The 22,685-nt window shown below is 42.1% G+C and overlaps 1 protein-coding gene across 2 annotated transcripts in view; it reads right to left on the reverse strand.

The window, feature by feature from the left end:
* LOC137376500 (suppressor of cytokine signaling 5-like) overlaps positions 1 to 16,651 on the reverse strand; it is a 48,460-nt gene extending 31,809 nt beyond the window's left edge. For both annotated transcript variants that reach the window (XM_068045183.1, XM_068045182.1), the window contains exon 1: positions 16,362 to 16,651. The gene's annotated coding sequence lies outside the window, so the exon portion shown is untranslated. The remainder of the gene's footprint in view (positions 1 to 16,361) is intronic.
* Positions 16,652 to 22,685: the final 6,034 nt, after the last annotated feature.

The following is a 22,685-nucleotide window of genomic DNA, read 5'->3' on the forward strand; positions in this document are numbered from 1 at the left end:
ATTGCCTCATTAACCTGCCCTGTCAGCTTCAAAGACAGATGTACAAACACCCCGGGGTCTGTGTTCTTGAGCCCTCACTCAAATGGTTACCATTTAGCTTGTATTGTCTCTTCGCATTCTTCCTATCAAAACCTATCACCTCACACTTTACTGCATGGAACTTAATCTGCCACATAAAAATTGTAAAGTTCAACCCATTTCTGCCAAAAAGTTACTTTAAAAGAATTTTCTTAACTGTACTAAATGCAAAAACAAACAGTGGCCATCAACAGATGAAAATCTAACTAGCCTGATCCAACGTAAGCTTGTCTTTACGTGCAGATAAACCATTGTCCATTTCACCCATCTGATAACCTGAGGGGGAATGAACAGTATGTCTGATCCTAGAGTTGCACTCCATACAAAGGATGCCAGCTTCAGGCTTGGGCGGACATGCATGTTTAAAATTGAACCTGCGGCTACAAGAGCAGGTCCAAGGCTAGGAATTCTGCGGCGAGTAACTCTCCTCCTGACTTCCCAAAGCTTGTCCACCATCTACAAGCACAACTCAGGAGTGTGATGGAACACTCTCCACTTGCCTGGATGAGTGCAGCTCCAACACTCAAGAAGCTCGACACCAAGTCAAAGCAGCCTGCTTGATTGGCACCCCATCCACAACATTCACTCCCCCCACCACCAACGCACAAGGGCAGCAGTGTGTACCATCTACAAAATGCAGTGCAGCAACTCACCAAGTCTCCTTTGACAGCACCTTCCAAACCCACGACCTCTATCAACTAGAAGGACAAGGGCAGCAGACACATGGGAACACCATCACCTGCAAGTTCCCCTCCAAGTAACACACCATCCAGACTAAGAACTGTATTCAGTTCTCCTTCACTGTCACTGGGCCAAAATCGTGGAACTCTCTTCCTAACAGCACTGTGGGTGTACCTACACCACATGGGCCGCATCAGTTCAAGAAGGCAGCTCACCACCACCTTAAGTGCAATTAGGGATGGGCAATAAATGCTGGCCGAGCCAGCGATACCCACATCCATGAATGAATAAAAAAATTCTTTACCAATCTGTATTTTCATGCAGTAACACTAAAAATGTTAAAGGTGGCAAAGACTAGCACCTTCAATTCCCTAATGCCATCTTCTAGGAAGTGCAAAATTTTATTTAGTATGGGAACATGAGTCTTCAGGGAGTGTACCACTCTCAAACTGGACACTGCAGTGAATGACAACACCTTGAAGGTGTGCAGTCCAGATCATGGCACTACACAGGAAGGGACAGCAAAGAGTAGAAATGCAGTTAAGAGATTCCATAGTTAAGGGGACAGATAGGCATTTCTGTAACAGCCATCCTGAGTCCTGCAATGTATGTTTACCTTCCTGGGCCCATGATAAAAGGACATCATGGAGAGGGTGTAGAATATTCTGCAGGGTGAAGGGAATGAGCTCAAAGTTGTGGTACATATCTGTACCAACAACAGAGAGCGCAGGTACTGAGGTCCTACTGTCAGATTTCAAGGGACAAGGGAGAAGCTAACAAAAAAAGGTCCTCAAAAAGGTAAATTCTGGATTACTCCCAGTGCCATGCGCCAGCAAGAGTAGAAAAAGGATGGATCAATGAGTGACTTGAGGCATGCTGCAGGATGGAGGACTTCAGAGTCTTGGGACATTGGGAACAGTTCTGGGGCAGGAGGCACCTATTCAAGTGATGGGTTGCACACCAACAGGACAAGGACAAATGTCCTCGGAGGGAGGTTCATTAGTCTGGTTGGGGAGGGTTTAAATTGGCAGCAGGATGAGCACCAGCATATAGAAGCAGAAAAGAGGAATAAGGTGCATAAAGAAGTGAGAGTGTTGGGCAGTACGAGAGAAGGAAGTAGTACAAAGATAGGTTTACAATGCATGTAAATGCACAAAGTGTGGTGAATAAGGTTGGTGAGTTACAAATACAAAGCTATGTGGGAATAGGATGTTGTTGCAATAATGGAAACATGGCTCAAAAATGGTGAGAACTAGGCACTTAATATTCAAGTCTACCAAGCGTTCAGGAAAGATAGGGAAGGAAAAAGGAGATGGGTTTGCAGTACTGTTTAGGGAAGACATTGTAGCATTGGAAAGGGAGGATATCCTTAAGGAGACAAAGATAGAATACATTTGGTTAGAGTGGAGAAGTAAAAAATGTACAATCACACTACTGGAGGTACTCTTATAGGCCTCCAAATTCTGTGTTTGTGTCTTGCACACACACGCAGCGAGAGCGAGAGAAATCTGCAAGGAAAACAGATGTGCAAGAAGAACAGAGTGGTAAGTTTTTTTATTCTTCCACGGGATGCGGTTGTCACTGGCTAGGCCAATATTTATTGCCCTCAATAAGGTGGTGGTGAGCCACCTTCTTGAACTGCTGCAGTCCAGTGTTGTTAGGAAGGGAGTTCCAGGATTTTAACCCAGCGACAGTGAAGGAAAGGCAATATAGTTCCAAGTCAGGATGGTGTGTGACTTGGAGGGGAACTTGCAGGTGGTGTTCCCATGTGTCTGCTGCCCTTGTTCTTAGAGGTGGTAGAGGTCACAGGTTTGGAAGGTGCTGTCTAAGGAGCCTTGATGAGTTGCTGCAGTGCATCTTGTAGATGGTACATACTGCTGCCACTGTGAAGGGAGTGAATGTTGAAGGTGATGGATGGAGTGCCAATCAAGCAGACTGCTTTGTCCTGAATGGTGTCAAGCTTCTTGAGTGTTGTTGGAGCTGCACTCATTCAGGCAAGTGGAGAGTATTCTATTACTCTCCTGACTTGAGCCTTATAGATGGTGGACAGGCTTTGGAGAGTTAGGAGGCGAGTTACGCACTGCAGAAATCCCAGCCTCTGACCTGCTCTTGTAGCCACAGTATTTATATGGTTGGTCCAGTTCAGTTTCTGGTCAATCCTAACCCCCAGGATATTAATAGTGGGGGATTCAGTGATAGTAATGCCACTGAATGTCAAGGAGAGATGGTTGGATTTTTTCTTGTTAGAGATGGTCATTGCCTGGTACTCTTGTGGCACAAATGTAACTTACACTTATCAGCCCAAACCTGAATGATGTCCAGTTCTTGCTGCATATGTACACTGACTGCTTCAGTATCTGAGTGCTGAATGGTGAACATTGCAAAAATCAGTGAACGTCCCCACTTCTGACCTTATGATGAGGGAAGGCCATTGATGAAGCAGTTGGTTGGGCCTAGGACACTATCCTGAGGAACTCCTGCAGTGATGTCCTGGAGCTGGGATGATTGACCTCCAACAACCAGAACCATCTTCCTTTGTGCCAAGTATGATTTCAACCAGTGGAGGGTTTTCCCTGATTCCTATTGACTCCAGTTTTGCTGGCACTCCTTGATGGCAAGAGCAGTCACTCTCACCTCACCTCTGGAATTCAGCTCTTTGGTCAAAGTTTGGACCAAGGCTGTAACGAGGTCAGGAGCTGAGTGGCCCTGGCAGAACCCAAACTGAGCGTCAGTAAGCAGGTCATTGCCGAGTAAGTAGAGTGGTGATATTGGGGACTTAGGTACCCAGATATCAATTGGGATAATGTTAGAACAAAGGGAAAAGGAGGGGGAAGAATTTCTGAAATGTGTTCAGGAAAACTTCCTTAATTAGTGTGCGCTCAGTCCAACTAGGAAGGAGAGATTGCTGGATCTGATGCTGGGGAATGAGGTGGACCAAGTGTCTGTGAAGAAACACTTTGGTAAAAGTGATCATTGTATCATAAGGTTTAGACGAACAATGAAGAGGAAGGAACAATCTAAAATAGAACTTCTAAATGGGATGAGGGGGGATCTAGCCAGGGTAAAATGGAACCAAAGATTGACAAGAAAAACTGACAGAAACTATGCGTGATCTTTAAAGGAAGAGATGTTTCAGATACAGGCTAAGTACATAACAAGGGCGAAAGGCAAGGGAACTAAAGCTAGGGCTCCTTGGATGCCAAAGGAAAATGGAGAATATGAAGAAGCAAACCAGAGGGTGTATGATGTCAAGTGAGAATCGGCCAATACAATAGATTGAGAGGGGAAGTAAAGAGGAAAATATGACTCGCCAGGAGAAAATTGAGAACAGAATAGCAGTCAACATAAAAGGGAACCCAAAAATCTACCAGCATGTAGAATAATAAATAGGTAGTAAGAGGTGGGGTGGAGCCTATTCAGGACAAAGAGGGTGATATATGCTTAGAGGCACAGGGTATACTTAATGAGTACTTTGTGTTGGGGTCTACTAAGGAAGAGGTCACTGACAAAATATCGTTAGAAGCAGAGATAACAGAGTGAAAACTGACAAGGAGGATGTACTGGAAAAGGTTGACCATGCTTAAAGTGGATAAGTTGCCTTGTCCGGATGACTTGCATCCCAGGTTGCTAAAGGAAGTGAGAGTGGAGACAGTGGATGGGCTTCTGAAAATCTTCTCTTGATATAAGAGAGGTACCAGAGGATTACAGTGTGGCAAATGTGACACCCTTATTCAAGAAAGGGGTCAGGCTGTTCCCAGTAACTACCGGCCAGTCAGTTTATCAGTCACAAGTAATGTTTTAGAAGCAATAATCGGGGAGGTTTGAGTTAATTAAGGAGAGCCAGCACAGATTTCTAGAAGGCAGATTGTGCTTGGGTAATCCAACTGAGTTTTTTGATGAGAAGGTTGATGAAAGGAAAGCAATGGATGCTGTCTACATGGATTTTAAGAAATGTTTGTCAAAGTACCACATAAAAGTCTGGTTAACAAAATGAAGGCTCATGGAATAGGAGGATTAGTGCCAACTTGGATAAAAAAAAATTCTCATGGACAGAAAAGGTCATGGTTAAATGCTTGTCTAACATCCTCCAGTCTGATAAACAATGATGTTCCCCAAGGGTTAGTGCTAGGGCCACTGCTTTTTTAATAAATATAAATTACTTGGATATTGGGAGAGTGTAAAATTTCAAACATTTGTCAATAATACCAAACTTGGAGGTGTGGCAATAGAGTCAGAGGTATACAGCACAGAACAGGCCCTTCGGCAATGAGGATGCTACCAAACAACTGGACACAGGCTAGCAGAATGGGCACACAAGTGGCAGATGGAATTTAACAGAAGTGTGAGGGGACACACTTTGGCAGAAGGGGTAGGGAGAGGCAATACAGGCTAAATGGTACACTTCTAAATGAGTTTTCAGGGACAGAGGGACCTGGGAGTCAATGCATAGACCTTTAAAGGTCGCAGGACATATTGAGGAGAGTAGTTAAAGCATTAGGATCTTGAGCTTCATAAAGAGGTACTGAGTACAAAAGCAGGGAAGCTATACTGAACCTTTATAAAAGCTCTGGTTAGGCCACAACACTTCAGGAAGGATGTGAGGGAGCAGAGAAGATCTACCAGAATGGTTCCAGGGATAAAGGGATTTTAGCTACAAGGTTAGGTTGGAGAAGCTGAGGTTGTTTTCCTGGGAGCAGAGATAGAGGGGCGATTTCATAGAGGTGTACATTATATGACAGGTTTAGATAGGGTAGACAAAGAAAAGCTGTTTCCATTAGCTGATGGTACAAGGACTAACGGGACTCAGATTTAAAGGTTTTGGGCAAGAGATGCGGGGGATGCAAGGAAGAACTTTTTGAATGCAGCAAATGGTAATGACCTGGAACTTGCTGCCTACAAGGGTGGTAGAAGCGAAGATGAAGGATTTCAAAAGGAAATAAACCTGCAGGAGTACAGGAATAGAGTGGGGAATGGGACCGCTTGGATTGCTCTACAGAGCTGGCATGGACTCAATGGGCCAAATGGCCTCCTTCTGTGTCATAATGACTAGGACTTCTGCTGTCTCAAAAGGCTGCCAGTTAAACAGACTTGAAATTTAGCAACCCTACACAACTTTTGCACACTGCATGTTGAAAACCAGGTACAGTGGTTAGCACCGCAGCCTCACAGCTCCAGTGACCCGGGTTCGATTCTGGGTACAGCCTGTGTGGAGTTTGCAAGTTCTCCCTGTGACCGCGTGGGTTTTCGCCTGGTGTTCCGGTTTCCTCCCACAGCCAAAGACTTGCAGGTTGATAGGTAAATTGGCCATTATAAATTGACCCTAGTATAGGTAGGTGGTAGGGGAATTGAGGGACGGTGGGGATGAGAGGGGGTAATGGGATTAATGTAGGATTAGTATAAATGGGTGGTTGATGGTCAGCACAGATTCGGTGGGCCAAAGGGCCTGTTTCTTAAAATAAAATAAAACCCCACACTTCCAGTCAAAGACTGCTAGCTGCAGATTACAATTCACAGCCTCTAACATCCTTGTTGTACAAGGATGCCCTTCATCATGCAACACACCCTGGCACCAGCAGAAAACTCAGTACGAACAGCAACATCCACACTTGAAGACTGCTTCCCCATAATGGCACCTCTGGTGGAATATTGTGACTTTCATCACAGAACCAATTTCTAGGCAAATTAGAAGCTCTGCTGCTACTACTTTTAAAGCTCTCGAGTTTTTTTTTAAATTTATTTTTTTATTTAGAGATACAGCACTGAAACAGGCCCTTCGGCCCACCGAGTCTGTGCCGACCAACCACCCATTTACACTAACCCTGCAGTAATCCCATATTCCCTACCACCTACCTACACTAGGGGCAATTTACAATGGCCAATTTACCTATCAACCTGCAAGTCTTTGGCAGTGGGAGGAAACCGGAGCACCCAGCGAAAACCCACGCTGTCACAGGGAGAACTTGCAAACTCCGCACAGGCAGTACCCAGAATCGAACCCGGGTCCCCGGAGCTGTGAGGCTGCAGTGCTAACCACTGCGCCGCCCTACAAGCCTTTTCTGCAAGCTTTGTGAATACCCATAGATCCTCAGCCATGCAAGATGTCAGAACTATCCACAGCTGCAGTTTAGCATCTTAGCTGTGATCAATTACCTTATCCACAATTGCTAGCTATGAAAAAAATTATGTGGCAGCTGTTTGACTTAACAATTAAGTAGACAAGTTATATGCAAAGGTTCCCTCATGAATACATTCGCCCTCCCATGTGTCTAGCTGTTTTTACTCTTACTGAATGGGAGACTTATTTTGTACTTACAAGAAAAACAGGCTAATACAGGTAGCTGTGGAAATCAGAGCCTTGAGAGCTATGGGGACATTATTCAACCTCCCATATTGTTTCCATAGGGACTTTCACTGGAGATGTTAATTGAAAACTAACATTTGACTATTTACAGGCAGTAATACTGCAAAGTAAACAAGATGGTCCTACTACCTCCTGACTGTGATGGACCACTTTACAACAATGAATTCCCATATTTATTCAGGGGTTGTCACCCCTAAGCAGTAACTGCCTTCCATTTTTCTATTTATGAGTAGGTGCTTAGCCTGCCCACACAGGCTCATTGTGCTGCTTATAATTCATGTTTTGGTGGGGTGTTCCAAAATCAAAAAAAGCCTTACAGCTAGAGATAAAAGGTGATACTTTGCACTTTTCAGAACGCTGCATAGGTACAAGCAATAAAAACATCCTAAGTTTCAACATTACAAAAACTAGTTTTTGAGTTGATACCCTATGGTGAGTGAGGGATGGCTGCTCAATCAACATGGCAGCCCACACGCGAGAATAACTTTTCCATAAAAGGTAACTAATGCCAGGTCATTCATTTTGTGGGACATTAGCCAGCAAACTCAACACGAAGTCTACTTCCCGTCAAGATTCTTATCAATTTCAACTGACATGAGGGCCAAAGCCCCTCAGATTGTAACAAAAGCTACACTGATGGAAACTATGAAATTAGACGGAGGACCAGTCCAGGACCCAGGAGTTGTGTTTACAAAATGGGAAATACTAACCTTGATATTTATTGGATTTATGGTTATATCAGACTGGAGGATAGTAGACAGCAGTGTCCCCAAAGGTTCAGTGCCAGGGCAACTGCTTTTTTTTTGATATACATAAACGACAGATATTGGAATACAGAGTAAAATTTCAAAATTTGCCAATGATACCAAACTTGGAGGTGTGGCAGACAGTGAGGTTGATACCAATCAACTGCAACAGGACACAGATAGGCTAGCAGAATGGGCAGACAAGTGACAGATGGAATTTAATACAGAGAAATGTGAGGTGATGCATTTTGGCAGAAGTGATACGGAGAGGCAATACAGACTAAATGGTACACTTCTAAAGATTGCACAGGGACAGAGGAACCTGGGGACTCATGTGCATAGATCTTTAAAGGTAGCAGGACATATGGAGACTAGTTAAAGCATATGGGATCTTGGGCTTCATACATAGAGGTACCGAGTACAAAAGCAGGGAGGTTATGCTGAAATAAAAGCAAAATACTGCAGATGCTGGAAATACTCAGCAGGTCTGGCAGCATCTGTGGAGAGAGAAGCAGAGTTAACGTTTAAGGTCAGTGACCCTTCATCAGAACTGGCTATGCTGAACCTTTATTAAGCTCTGGTTAGGTCACAACTAGTGTATTGTGCCCAGTTCTGATCACCACATTTTAAAAGAAGGATGCGAGGGTCCTTGAAAGGGTGCAGAAAAGATTTACCAGAATGGTTCCAGGGATGAGAGATTTTAGCTTCAAGGTTAGGTTGGAGAAGCTGGGATTGTTTTCCCTGGAGCAAAGGAGATTGAGGGGAGATTTCATAAAGGTGTACAAGATTATGACAAGTTTGGATAGGGTAGACAAAGAAAAACTATTCCCATTAGCTGACAGTACAAAGACTAGGGGACACAGATTTAAAGTTTTGGCAAGAGATGCAGTGGAGAGGAGTGGGAAAAGGAGGAAGAGGGAAATGTGAATAACTTTTTCCCGACAGCGAGTGGTAGTGACCTGGAACTCACTGTCTGAGGGTGGTGGAAGCAAAGAGAATGAATGATTTCAAAAGAAAACTGGATAGACACTTAAGGGAAATAAACTTGCAGGGCTACAGGAATAGAGCAGGGAATGGGACTGACTGGATTGCTCTATAGAGAGCCGGCATGGACTTGATGGGCTGAAAGTCATAACGACTGAGAAGGTGGCCTATGAATTATGGTACCTACAGGTGGTTTCCCCAAACACCACACAGGTTTAATTCCATGGGGCGTGTGACTTTTCTTTCCAAATTTCCCACCCAAAAGTCAGACTGATTGACAGGCTTGGTTATCGAACTGACAATGACAGCTCCGGAAAAGGCCAGGAGCAGTTAGGTTAGTGATTTGGGGTGGTGACGTGAGGGGAGGTTTACAGGGCAAGAGTGCTAGACCTGGAGAAACATTCCTGCTCCTACTGGACCTCAAGTACCTGCCTTATTGCCTCCTTTTACCTGCTGTAGAAGTAATTCACTGGTGGTGAAGTGTCAACATCCAGTTCTGATGAAAGGGCACAGATCTGAAACGTTAACTGTGCTTCTCTCTCCACAGATGCTGCCAGACCTGCTGAGTATTTCCAGCATTTCTTGTTTGTGTTTCAAATTTCCAGCATCTGCAGTATTTTGCTTTTATTATTAAGTTCTAATTTTGTTATGGACATAACTTCAATAAACTTTTTAAAATTTCTAGAGTTTAAGAAATTAAGACATCTCAGGCTGCAACGTTGCTTACACCACATGCAGTATAATTTCAACACCATCAATACACAATAACTGGGTATACATATCTGAATAGATGAATCAGATATCCTGCCATTACGCTTTCTTCCTTCCCGTCAGTCTTCTTGATCCTCCAGCAATCACCTATTCTCAGTTAAGAGTTAAAGCAGATCAATTTCCAAACTTCTGAAAATGTTGCTCTTAAAAATGTAATTAGGTGGTAGATGCAGGTAGCTGCAATTTGATAACTCTCCGCTGCTCGAAAATGGGGAATCAACTCTATGATCAGAGTTTAAACATTACACAGTAACTTGATGGGGGATGTTTTTTATATTTTAAAAACGGTTTGAAATTTCTCTTATAACTGCAAGGATCGGAAATGCTAATTTCTTCAGCTTAGTCTTACTGACAAAATTAGCTAACAAGGACTCATCTTTAATAAGACTCATTTCATGCCAGTGTTGATTTGTTAGTTAAGTAATGGCTAAGGATATTACCCCAGCTCTGGAGAACGGAATGAGGAATTATAACCAAGAATATGCATTTGTATCGCATCTTTCATAACCTCAGGACATCCCAAAGCACTTAAGCACCAATGGATTACTTCTACAGTGCAGTCACTTATGCAAATGGAGTAGACAACTTGCACCCAGCAAGATCCCACAAAAAGCAAGTGAATAGCCAAGAAATCTGTATCGGTAGTGTTGACTGAAGGAGGAATGGTAGCCAAGAAATTAGGAGAACTCGTTGTTATTCAAAAAGCCAAGGGATCTTTACATCCATGTTAACAGGCATCTGGGACTTCCATTTAACATTTCAGCCAAATTATGGCACCTCCAACAGTACCACACTCCTTAGGAAGGCAGTGAAATATCTGCTTAGATCATGTGCTGTGTTGGGGCAATGTTCTTACTCAAGAAGAGTGCTACCATTTGAGCAAATTTGTGGATTTGTACATTTTATTACACCAATATGGCCATTTCTGTGACTGATTTATAGATCCATGGCAATAGAACCCAAGTACATACTAGCCTTGAAGTTCTGAAATTACAAACAGAAAGTACACTACAATTCAAGTTTTAAAACCATGTGCATTATACTTAAATTAACTTCTTGGTTTGTTCGAGCATTCTTTGAACTTTTAGTGATTTATATAATATCCAAGCTGTGAGATTTTCAAAGCCCTATGAAAGAATGAAATATACAGCTGAACAATGCAAAGAGATTCGAACAGTTTACTGCCGATCTACTTAAAACATTACTGAGCTTAAGGTTCTTGGCCGATTAAATTGGCAGAGTGCACAGCAGGATACTTTTAAAGAGTAATGGTAGTTGGTGGGGTCGGTACTGTTCCTGCGCAGCTCTCTCCCACTAAGAACACAAATCTGTTAATCCAATAACTGAAGCAGTAAAATCAACACTAAATAGATACTATATCAGTGTGTTTAATTGTTTAATCACTAAATTAACTTGTGAGCAGCTAACGCCTACCTGATCATTTCTAATATACCCCCCTGCAGAAAACTACTCTTTGTTCGGAAAACTCATTCACAAAATTTTTAACAGTATCACTGAGTTATGCGACTTTAATCACCATTCAGGTCAACTCAAAAGCTACTTAATCAATCAATGACTTGCCAAATGGTTGTGATCCAGGTTCATCCACTGGCCCTTAAGGTTGAACATCCCATATTAATAGATGTATAGAGATTCTTGACAACTCTGAAGAGTATTTTGCACAGGTATTAAGAGGATTTAGAAATTAAGAGATTCTTCCCAGAAATTTAAATGCTACAAAACACAAGTGCACACAAAATAAGTTAATTTAAGGAAAGATTATAAATTTAACAACCCTTATAATTGATGTGTACAAAGTATTCTAAACACTACAAAAAAGTAACTCAAAAGTTAACAAACTTGCCAAGCATAGGTGCTGTGATCAGTTGAAGGACTTTCGTGGGATGTGGACATTGCTGGCAAGGCCAGCATTTGTTACCTATCCCTAATTGCACTTAAGGTTGTGGTGAGCTGTCTTCTTGAAATCGCTGCAGTCCATCTGGTGCAGGTACTCCCACAGTGCTGTTAGGAAGGGAGTTCCAGGATTTTGTCCCAACAATAGTGAAGAACTGGCGATATAGTTCCAAGTCAGGACGGTGTGTGGCTTGGAGGGGAACTTGCAGGTGTTGGTATGCCCAGGTCCTTCTAGGTGGGAGAGGTCACGGGTTTGGAAGATGCTGTTGAAGGAGCCTTGGTGAGGTGCTGCAGCACATCTTGCACATGGTACACACTGTGGTGGAGGGCGTGAGTGTTTAAGTTGACTGATGAGGTGTTGGTCATGTGGACTGCATTTTCCTGGATGGTGTCAAGCTTTGAGTGTTGGAGCTGCACTCATTCAGGCAAGTGCAGAGCGTTGCATCACACTCCTGACTTGCGTCAGGTAGATGAACAGGTTTTGGGGAGTCAGGAGGCCAGTTACCCACCTCAGAACTCCCAATCTCTGACCTGCTCTTGTAGCCACAGTATTTATATGGCTGGTCCAGTTTATTTTCTGGTCAATGGTAACCCCCAAAATTCTGATAGAGTATCATGAATAAACTGGTAAACCTTCACCTTGAATTGTGAAATTAACCAACATCTTGAAGAGTAATCTTTGCAGCCCCAAGACATCACTGCAGGAGTTCCTCCGGACAACAGTCTTGGCCCAATCATTTCTAGCTGCTTCATTAATAGCCTTCCCTCCATAAGGATAAGACTTGGGCTGTTCCCTGAAAATTTGAGTGTTCAGTGCCATTCACTACTCGTTCAAATGATGAAGCAGTTTATGCTAGCCTACTGTAGAATCAGGTCAGGCATGGAGGATGTCAAGCAGGCAACATTCATGATAAGTGCTGTGCAAGGATTATTTCCAACAAGAGTCACCACAGCTTTCTATCACAAGGCAGTGCCATTGAAGATTGAGTATGCAGCCACATCACCCCAGCAGCTCAAAAGATCCAGGATGATGCAATTTGCTTGATCACCACCACTGTACTCAATATTCAATCTATGCATCATCAGTGGAACGTGGCTGCAGTACAAACTACCTACAGGCTGTAGTGCAGCAACTTAGCTTATTTCAGCATTATGTCCCCAATCTACACGGTCCATCACCGAGACAGACAGCAGCAGCAATGTCTGGAGAAGACTACCACCTGCAAGATCCCCTCTAAGTCAAACACACCAATTGGACTTGAACATAAAAAGTAATTCTCGATCATCACTGGGTTAATACTTAACACCATTGTGGGCGCACCATCACTCACTGCTAGTACCAGATGACAGCCCACGATTATCTTCATGGGTAACTAGGTTAATAAATGCAGGAAGGACAAGATTAGGCCTTGCTTTGATGCCACACCTATTCTTAATACAATAAAATCACATTAACAGTTACAATGAATTAATGCTAAGTAGAAATATAAACAGAAAGTGCTGGAAATACTCATCAGGCTTGGCAGCATCTGCGGAGAGAGAAACAGTGTTAACATTTCAGGTCTGTGACCTTTCACAGATACAGACCTGAAATGTTAAGTTTTTCTTTCTCCACAGATGCTGTCAAAGTGCTGGAAATACTCTGCAGGTTTGTTTTTATTTCAGATTTCCAGCATCTGCAGTCTTTTGCTTTTACTTTGTTAACTGAAGCTAGGGTAATGATTTTATATCAGTAGAAATTCATTCAGCTTTTCCCACACCATCAGGCTCAATAATTTGATTAAGAAGTTTGCTTGATGCACAATTTAGGATACCACAAAAAAGTCATGAAATTATTCTTAAATGATTAGTTGAAAGGTATGAATAGTGATTCGCTCCTGTCGACTTGAAGCAATTAATTAGGGCTATTTCTCACAAACTTGGTTCACACGATAAGTTTAGTCCTGGAATCGTTACATGCCTGTAAGGGACGAGTTGCATTTGGTTCTGAAATTATACAAATATGGTTAAGATTACTGTTGAGCATTAGCACATGTAGACCATCAAGTCCTCTTAGAATTTGGAAATAGATTAAGTTGAGGTCCAATTTTAAGCTGGGAGCATTTTTCAAATCCGAGGGAGAAGAGGTCAAACACACTGTCTTAAACTAAACAAAAAAGATTCCTCTCTTGCTGCATGCCAGGAGAGCAGAAGTCTTGGTCTTAAGATTCAGTAATACAGCAACATGGTCAAGCGCACTGTAATTTAATTGTTTATTGCATTGTAAATTGTTATATTAATCGCCACAAAGAACAAAAGAATACAGGAATGAGAGCATTCAGACCATTCATCTCATTCCATTCAGATCCTGATCCAGTGTCAGCCTTGGTTAGTGGAATCACACTTTCCTTTGAGTCATGAGGTCAATGGCTCAGGTCCCACTCCAGAGACTTGAGCACATAATCCAAACTAACACTTCAATGCAATACTGAAAGAGTGCTGCACTGTCAGAGGGGCCATCTCTTGGATGAGACATTAAACGCCTGCCTTTCCAGGTGGATGTAAAAGGTCCCATGGCACTATTCAAAGAACCGGTGGTTTTCCTGGTGTCTTGCTCAACGTTTATCCCCCAATCAACATCACTAACAGATGATCTAGTGCTTTATTTTGCTGAACACAAGAAATAGGAGCAGGACTAGCCCATATGGCTCAATCGAGCCTGCACCGCCATTCAATAACGTCAAGGTCGATCTTAGGCTTCAACTCCACTTTTACGCCCGGCCGCTCGCCATATCCCTCGATTCCTGAGACACCAAAAATCAGTGTATCCCAGTCTTTAATGTAGAGAATTCCAAAGATTCACACCCTTTGAATGAAGTTGCTGCCACCTTTCTACATTACATCTTAAAGTGTCGACATACTGAAAGGTGCTATATAAATTAAAGTTTGTTCTTTGTTATACAACTACAGAAAACTAGCAGTTTCATGGAGAAACACCATTACATTCCCAGCTGAATTCATTTTTTTTTTTTTAAATTGGGCAAAGCATCAGGATTTGTGGCAATATTTTCCAGACTTCCCCACACTTTTAAAAGGTTATATATACTTTGAGCATACATCAGGTAAGAAAAAAAGATTTCAATTACAAGCTGAAATTCATTTCACTATTTACCAATCCAACCAAGAGTTATTTACCATTTCTCAGAGCAAGCAAAGGCTGAAGGCAATTTTATTTAGTTTTCTGGAGCACCTCATGACACTACATTGTTAAAAGGGGTTAGACAAAAACCAACCACTTTAATAATCAAATTAGAAAATATTTTTTGCTGCAATACTTCAGTATTAATAATTACAAAGACACTATATTCCATTTTACTTTAAAGAAAATTTCAAATGCATTGAATCTGAGTATGCAGTGTCAAATTTTTAAAGGCAAGTTTCAAACCACAGGTCTCTCACTCTCACTAAAAAAATCTGGCCGTGACAGATCACAAAACAAATTTAAAAAGGCAAAACATGAACAAGCTCATGTCTAATACAATCACAAGTGATTCAAGTGCACAGTATATTTCAGCCCATACATTCAAATGTATTGAAATGACAGGAAACTGACTAATAAATTTAAATACATAGTAACCACTTTTTACAGAGAAACACAATCACAGTTCCTATTGTTGGCTAGTCAGATGTAAAATTCTTTTTTGATGACCCTACCAAGAAAACAAAGGAAATGAACTTGACCTAGTTAAATTAGATTTATTTCAGTCACATTCTTCAGTCTGGTTTTCACTGTCATTATTTTCCCCAATGACTTCACTACTTGCTCATATTTTTATTCAAATTGTGGAAGTTTATCATACAACCAAAAACCTAACAGATGCCTGAAACTACTTCATCACAAAAAAGTATCACAAAGAGAAAAACAAAAGGGATGACAAGAAACACCCATTACTATTTACTGACTCTTCACTTGCCCACATTCCATTTGGCACACCTGTGCATTAGAATCATAGAAAGTTTGAAAGAGAACAGGGCTAACAACAATAAAAATATATTCCGAAGGGTCACTGACCCGAAACGTTAACTCTGCTTCTCTCTCCACAGATGCTGCCAGACCTGTTGAGTATTTCCAGCATTTCTTGTTTTTATTTCATATTTCCAGCAGCTGCAGTATTTTGCTTTAATATAAAAATATATTTGGAGTTCACAGCAATGGGTGGCTCACTTTCATAACTTCAAAACACTCTTGCATTTATATAGCACCTTCAACAACCTCAGTGGCTCAGCCAAAGATGTACTTTTGAAATGTAATCACTGTTATAATGTACCAAACACAGCAACCGATTTGCACACAGCAAACTCACTCAAACAGCAATGTGATCATAACCAGATTTTTTTTTTAAAAAAGTGATGTTCATTGAGGGATACATATTGACCAGGACATCGGGGATAACTTTGTGGGGTGGGGGAAACTACTTACGAAACATGCTCAAGAAGAAACAACAAATACAGTTTAGCTACAGATGTACATTAAATAAATGTTTGAACAGGAATGTATGTAGCATAAAACTGTAAGTTTCCTGCTGATACTAGAAGAGCCTACAGCCAGGGAGCGATGAGAGGGAGCTGTTCTGAGCTCAATGAAGATTTTATTCCTTCCACTCCCCAAAAATATCGGTAGGGTCCATACAAGCGGAGCAAACATTCTAGGAATCGCCAATCCAGAGTTTTTAAAACACATTTTTACACACATTATATGTACAGCATTTCATCAGAAGATGCCCTATTCCCTACCACCCTCCCTTGTGGCGGAGGCATCCACTAAAGGCATGGATTGTTGTACTTACCTCAACTCCCCCACAAACCCTTCGCTTTGAGAAACATCTCAACCCGCAACGCAGCAAAAAAGAAATATGAACGAATTGGGAAAAACAGAGAAACGGCGCTGGAGACTCGGCTCAACCTACGACGAATGGAGGGCGATGCAAAGGCCGAGAGAAACCCAGCTCGACCGTGGCGGCCGCCGCCGGTTACCGGCCCCGGAGCTCGCCTAACGGAAAAGGCGAAAGCTCCCAAGCCACCGCGCTCACGCCGTTCCCCGGGCGGTTAATGGTGATCACAAACATTTGAAGGAGGAGAAGGGTGGGGGGGAGGGGGCAAGAGGTGGAGGCAGACAACCTAACCTGCTGGCGGAAACTCCATGACGACGAATGATTGACAGTACCGCCCGACCACTCGTAAGGCGCCTGTGCTGAGGCTCATGGCAACCAGAGAGCCAATGGGAGGCGGGAAGAAGGGCGGGGCGTGATGCGCAGAAGGTGAGTCAGTGCAGCTACTTGTATTCTGCTTCAGCCCACCCAATATCCAGATGGTAATGAAGTCTGCAGGAAGATCTTAAAAATACATCTAAAATGTTTTATAGTCAACTTTGCAAAATGCAAAGGAAATGTGAGAGAGCCAGTGAATACCATACCAATAGGGCAATAACAGTCATAAAATATTCACCATAATCAAAAGTCTGACAAAATTGCATTTCCAGCATACTTTTTATTTCAAAATACTAAAGACTTAATTGAATCATGGAATCATAGAATGGTTATAGCATAGAAGGAGAGCAATTTAGCTAGTCCCAATCCCTGAACCTTTCCCTGTAGGCCTGCAATTTTTCCCTTTAGATCCTTGTCCAATTTTCTTTTCAAAGCCACAATTGAATCTGCCTCCACCACACTTTCAGGCAGAGCATTCCCGATTCTAATCACTCTCTGCGTAAAAAAAGCTTTTCCCGCACGTCCCCTTTGGTTCTTTTGCCAACCACTTTAAATTGGTGTCCTCTGGTTCTCGACCCTTCCTCCAATTGGAGCAGTTTCTCTCTATCTACTCTGTCTCGATCCATCATGATTTTGAACACATTTATCAAATCTCTTAAACTTTTCTAAGAGAACAACCCCAGTTTTTCAGATCTATCCACATAACTGGAGTCCCTCATCTCTGGAACCATCCTCATAAATCTTTTCTACACCTTCTCTAAAGCTTCACATCCTTCCTAAAGTGCGGTGCTCAGAACGGGACGCAATCCTACAGTTGAGGCCGAACCAGTTTTTTAAGCAGGTTCATCATAACTTCCATGTTTTTGTACTCTATGCCTCTATTTATAAAACACAGGATCCCATATGCCTCTTTAACTGCTTTCTCAACCTGCCCTGACACCTTCAATGATTCATACACATATACACCCCCGGTCTCTCTGTTCATGCACCCCTTTAGAATTGTACTTTTTAGTTTATATTGCCTTTTCTCATTCTTCTTACCAAAATGTTTCCTGTTACTTAGACAATTTCCTATCCATGCTACCATTGTCCTTTTTATTCCATGGGCTTTAATCTTTGCTGGCAAGCCTATCATGTGGCACTTTATCAAACGTCTTTTGGAAGCCCATATAAACCACATCAACCGCATTAACCCTTTCTGTTACTTTGTTTAAAAAACTGAATCAAGTTAGTGAAATGCAATTTACTTTAACAAATCCGTGCTGGCTTTCCTTGATTAATCCACACTTGTCCAAGTGACTGTTAATTTTGTCCCAGATTGTCGTCTTTAAAAGTTTTCCCACCACTGAGGTTAAACTGACTGGCCCATTGTTGCTGAGTTTATCCTTACACCCTCTTTGAACATGGGTGCAACAGAAGACTTCCTTTTACCTTCTCTGTAACAGTAGTTCAAACCAAAAGAATACTGTAAAACAAACTTTGATTTCAAGTGTTTCACGCTGCTACTATGCAGTAACAACATGTGTGGTGTTCGCCACTAACAGGATGCTGCCGTCAAGCCAAAAAGACATCCTGCCTATCACACAAATGAGTAATGCGATATATGAATTTCAATGCCAGTGTGATGCTAGGTATATAGGCCATACATCCCAAAGACTGGCGGATTGTATCAACCAGATGCCCCTTCTGCTGTTTGCAATGGGCAAGGTACGGGCGGTACCCAACCAGCCCATGCTTGCAAAACTCAAAACACAGTGTCCAACATTAGATGTGATTCCACGATTGGGCAACATTTTCTAAATAATCTTCAGTGTGCTAAGAATTACGCTGATAACCATTTTAAGATTGTCGGTAGGGCTTGCAGTGTGGCGCATTTGTGCGTATTGGAAGCTACATATATTAATACACGGGGCCCTGTTCTTTGCAGATAGAAAGAACACGTACCAACATTGCGCCTGTTTTGGCTAAACAAAGTAAGTGACAGCCATTCGCTCGGTCATACCTCAGGGCAATGCCTTGACTAATCAGAGTCAAGCTGCCTGGTTTAAATTTCAAACAAAGCTTGGCAGTTAACTGCCAGTCACCATAAACTGGGGCATTCTCCATGGCAACGCCTCTACCAACCAGTTCACTTGCCAACCAATCAGCACTGTCTTCTCAAACAGTATAAAGTTGTTATTTTCCCTTACATTGGTATTCTTGCAGATTGTCCTGATGAGTGCAAGACGAAATGCTTCGACAACATGTCTTTCTTTTCAGCAATACTCAAATGTAATTTACTGCCACTTCTAGTAGTGCTTTGCCTAATGTGTTTGCATGAAATTGCTCTGTGCAATAATTTATTGCAGTTGTTAGCACTTTTAAAATAAATGTGGTTATTTGCATTATTTTAGCGCCATTATTGAAAATAAACAAGTTAATGCTGCTTTAAAACTGGTTTACAAAAGAATTGTATGTTGAAAGAAAGACTTGCATGTAGAAAACTAGTTTTTTATCCAAGAAATTTAAGCTCCCAAGTGAGGCATGGGATGAATCTAATCCTAGCGGCATGGCGGAGGCTTGAAATCTGAAAATAAAACAAAAATGCTATCAACACACAACGGCAACATCAGCATCTGAAAATAGAAAAGAAAGGTTAGATATTCAGACTATTAATCAGACCTGAAAAGAGAAAACAAGGAAGCCCCGTCGATCAAAAGAGGAGAGGTCAAAGTAACAGGTAGTAACAGTGGCCAGATATACTGCATAATGATATAAAGTGTCAGTTATTATGTGTAAAATAGCTTGTGAATGTATTTTTCCAAAAAGCTAGAAGGAGCTTAAATGTTCTGGATGATTCATCAAAGTATCTCTGGCTTTGAAAAGGTGTTAGAAAGACAGAAATTGAACAAAATGGAAAGTAAAGTTGAATGTGATGGAGAGAAACTGACCGGAAAATAGAACGGAAGCTAGGGTCTGAAGTTGCTAAGTCAAGTATTCATAACAGAGGGTTGCAGGAGACTATGTTCCTGAAGCTCACTTTGAGCTTGGTTGGAACTATTGTACATTGTTCCAATCAAGCTCACCACACCTCACCTCATTTATCACCTGTTAACAGTTCAGCATATCCCAATTCTGGTGTTCATTTCCTGAGAAGTACTTAATGTTCTAGTAACAGTGTTTATGCCAATAAGAGTACTTCTGCGTGAGCATCTACATATACAAAAACAAAGTCAATCAATGGCTCGAGTTCCAATTCTGAGCGTTCAAAGTTTTACACATTGACTTGTTGCTATTTTTGTCCTATTGCAGTTATTTAAATTCCTTAATTGAAATATGTAAAAATACCTATTCAAAATGAACAATATTAACTGCTACTTTCTCCTCCCAATGACTATATACAGCTGATTTTCCCACTTCCAAAATGCTTCTCCAACCCACCTCCCTAACTGTATATTTTGAGTGGTCCACATGGTTAATGACTTCATGTCTCAGATTGACCATTTACACTATTGGAGAACATTAGTTCATAAGTTTCTAGGTTGCTGAGAAACAGAAAGGGGTTATCAGAAAATAGTAACAGCTTTAAACCTGTAAGTGCTCAAACTGCTACTGAGTGTTTGTCTCCTCAGTGCTAATTGTATAGAATCATAAATCATTACAGCACAGAAACAGGTTGTTTGACCCATCATGTCTGTGCTGGTGTTTTAGTCCACAAGAGCCATCTAGTTTTATACAACTCTCCTGCTTCTTTCCCCCACTCTTTATTTTTAAAGCAACTATCTTTTTTTTAAATTCATTCATGGGATGTGGGCGTCACTGGCTATGCCAGCATTTATCGCCCATCCCTAATTGCCCTTGAGAAGGTGGTGGTGAGCTGCCTTCTTGAACCGATCCAGTCCATTTGGGGTAGGTAGACCCACAGTGCTATTAGGAAGGGAGTTCCAGGATTTTGACCCAGCGACAGTGAAGGAACGGCGATATAATTCCAAGTCAGGATGGTGTGTGACTTGGAGGGGAACTTGCAGGTGGTGGTGTTCCCATGCATTTGCTGCCCTTGTCCTTCTAGTTGGTAGAGATCACGGGTTTGGAAGGTGCTGTCTAAGGAGCCTTGGTGCATTGCTGCAGTGCATCTTGTAGATGGTACACACTGCTGCTACTGTGCGTCGGTGGTGGTCGGTGAGGGAGTGAATGTTTGTAGATGGTGTGCCAGTCAAGCGGGCTGCTTTGTCCTGGATGGTGTCGAGCTTCTTGAGTGTTACTGGAGCTGCACTCATCCAGACAAATGGAGAGTATTCCATCACACTCCTGACTTGTGCCTTGTAGGTGGTGGACAGGCTTTGGAGAGTCAGGAGGTGAGTTACTCGCCTCAGGATTCACAGCCTCTGACCTGCTCTTGTCGCCACGGTATTTATATGGCTACTCCTGTTCAGTTTCTGGTCAAATCTGCAATGGTTTGTAGCAGAAAATTCTATATTATAACCACTTACTTTGTGAAGATTTTTTAAAAATTTCCCTTGCAATTCTTTTTCTAATTCTCTTATATTTGTGCCAAATTGTTGCCATGTCACTGAAATAATCTGTTATTTATCTTATCATAACCCTCCATAAACTTGAAGACCTTTATCTGGTCATCCCATAACCACCTCTGTTCTAGCGAAAAAGCCATAATTTCTCAGGTGTCTTTCCATGTGTGTTACCTCTCATCATTGGTAACATTTAGTGCATCTACACTGTACCTTTTTCCATTGCTTTTATATCCTTCCTCAAATGCGGTGCTCAAATCTGCCCAGACTATATTGTATAAAGTATAATGTCAGATGATCACATTAAGGGAAAGACACATTTACTCAGGCATTTTGCAATGCCATCTGCAGTATTTAGTGAAGTAAACTAATGAGAGATCATTTAAGCTGTGACAGCTCAGTGAAATTGACCTAAAGAGAGGGTTTGATCTGAGCAGGAGTTGGGTTGATTCATCACAATGTCAATTAACAGGTAGCTGTTAACTAGTCAATTAATGCAGCAGGACAAACAAGGTCAATATTCTATGGAACTTGCATGATTCGAGAGTTCCTGAAAACTAAGGACAATCATGCAGACTTGCTTGAGGTTAAAATCAAAGGACTTGAGCAACATAAGGACTATTTCAGAGGGCAGTTAAGAGTCAACCACATTGCTATGGGTCTGGAGTCACATGTAGGCCAGACCAGAAAAGGATGGCAGATTTTCTTCCCTAAAGGGCATTAGTGAACCAGAGGGTTTTCATGACAATTGTTGGTAGTTTGACAATGGATGGTGATGGTAGAATGGGCCTGTTGGGCTAAATAGTCTGTTTCTGTGCAGTTAATACACTATGTAGTACAAATGGACCGCTGGGTTGAGCACTACCTAGAACTGTACTCCAGGGAGAATGTTGTCACTGAGACTGCCCTCAACGCAGCCCAGCCTCTACCAGTCATGGATGAGCTGGACATACAGCCAACAAAATTGGAACTCAGTGATGCCATTGATTCTCTAGCCAGCGGAAAAGCCCCTGGGAAGGACAGCATTACCCCTGAAATAATCAAGAGTGCCAAGCCTGCTATACTCTCAGCACTACATGAACTGCTTTGCCTGTGCTGGGACGAGGGAGCAGTACCTCAGGACATGCGCGATGCCAATATCATCACACTCTATAAAAACAAAGGTGACCGCGGTGACTGCAACAACTACCGTGGAATCTCCCTGCTCAGCATAGTGGGGAAAGTCTTTGCTCGAGTCGCTCTAAACAGGCTCCAGAAGCTGGCCGAGCGCGTCTACCCTGAGGCACAGTGTGGCTTTCATGCAGAGAGATCGACCGTCGACATGCTGTTCTCCCTTCGTCAGATACAGGAGAAATGCCGCGAACAACAGATGCCCCTCTACATTGCGTTCATTGATCTC

This window comes from Heterodontus francisci, chromosome 13 (genome assembly GCF_036365525.1).
Source record: "Heterodontus francisci isolate sHetFra1 chromosome 13, sHetFra1.hap1, whole genome shotgun sequence".
NCBI lineage: Eukaryota > Metazoa > Chordata > Chondrichthyes > Heterodontiformes > Heterodontidae > Heterodontus > Heterodontus francisci.